Genomic DNA, 1,861 nt, shown 5'->3' on the forward strand with positions numbered 1-1,861 from the left:
ATCTCACCTGGCATTAGTTCATGTGTCTTCTCATGTTACTCTAAATCCTTCATGTTCATTGGTTCTTACAGCACAATTGTTCTCCATTAATTACATTTATCACCATCCCACGTATTTAAAGTGCATTTTGCTCATTGCTGATGTAATATTGCTTCTTAATGGGAAGATCTTTCCCATCCATTAATAGGTTCATGTGACCTGCTTAAGTCACACAGAAGCCTGAGTCTAAGTCACATGGAACAGGAAGAGGCAGAGCTAGAGCAGAGCTGAGAGGAGATTGGTCAGAACATTCAAAGCTAGGAAGGATGCGGGCAGTTGGCTAGCGTGAGTGAAAGAACTTGTTTGTGGTTTGTTTGATGGAGCTGGTTTGTGGGAAGGCCCTATCAGGGAGAAGGCGTTACCCTCTGCATTGTTACTGTGTATAGATTTCTTTGTTACTATGATGGATTTGGCTTTCTGGTGTTTGAATTGATGTTTTGGTTCTGTCTTCCATGTGGAGAATCTGTTGTATTTCGTGATTCAGAATTGTGCCAGAATATTCATGGCTGTCATAGGCACTGTGAATATCACATTGGTGCTACACACCACAATTTAACTATTCCCTAATCAAAGGGCACACACTTTATTTTCAGTTCCTTGCTAACACACACATATACACACACAAATGTTGCTATGAAATATTTTTATTCTATTTTATACTATATTTTTATGAATTTTTTTGAATTCCTTGGAATCAGTACCAGATACTTTTAGTGATTATTACTTTACAATATGGGGCAGCAAGATGGTGCATTTGATAAAATGTCAAGCCTGGAGTTAGGACGACTCTTCTGATCTGGTCTCAGACACTTACACCCATGTGACCCTGGGCAAGACTGTTGCCTCAGTTCCCTCATCTGTAAAATTAGCTGGAGAAGAAGATGGCAAACCACTCCAGTTTCTTTGCCAAGAAAATCCCAAATGGGGTCACAAAGAGTCAAATATGACTGAAGAAAGACTGAACAATAACACTTTATAATTTGAGATCTGGACATGTTATGTTCCCTTCATTCCTATTTTTTTTCCAATATTTCTCTTGGTTTTTTGTATCATTTATTCCTCCTGATGAATTTTATTATTTCATCTAGCTTTATAAAGTAAACCCTTAATTGTAGTTTGATTGATATAACATCAATTCTATACATTAATTTTTAGGTCGTATTGCAACTTTTATCATAGCCCAACCAGAAGCAATCACTGATCCATCAATTATTTTTCTATAAATAATTTCTTGTAATTTTTATATGTGTAACCTTTTTAGTAGATTCCAGATATTATATACATTCTATAGCTATTTTGAATAGAATTTCTCTTTATATTACTTCCTTCTGGTTTTTGTTTTTGCTATATGAAAATGTTGATGATTATAGTAAAGTTATTTCGTGTGCTAGTACTTTGTTGAAGCTAATAATTATCTGAGCTCCTTTGCTGATTCTCTGGCATTTTCTAAATAAACTATTATGTCATCAGAAAAAAAAGGAATAATTTTGCTTCTTTTTTGCCTTCCTTATATATTTAATTTCTTTCTCTTTTCTTATTGCTCTCTTTGCTATCTTTCATTTACTGGAAAATTTTCTAGTGTTTCACTACTACAAATAATTAAAGCTTTTGATTTCAAAGATATACTTATTCACATTTTAAAACCACCCTTCTGTGTGTATGCTTTTTAAGAGTTTTAGGAATGTTCTATTTTGTCAAAGGCTTTTTTTTTCCTTTTAGCTATTATACAATCATGTAGCTTTTATTGAGCATATATTTAATATGATTAATTATCTTGCTTTCCTAATCCTGAACCACCCCTCCATCCCTGATCTAAATCCAG

The sequence above is a fragment of the Notamacropus eugenii genome, chromosome 2 (genome assembly GCF_028372415.1).
Source record: "Notamacropus eugenii isolate mMacEug1 chromosome 2, mMacEug1.pri_v2, whole genome shotgun sequence".
NCBI classification, from domain to species: Eukaryota; Metazoa; Chordata; class Mammalia; order Diprotodontia; family Macropodidae; genus Notamacropus; species Notamacropus eugenii.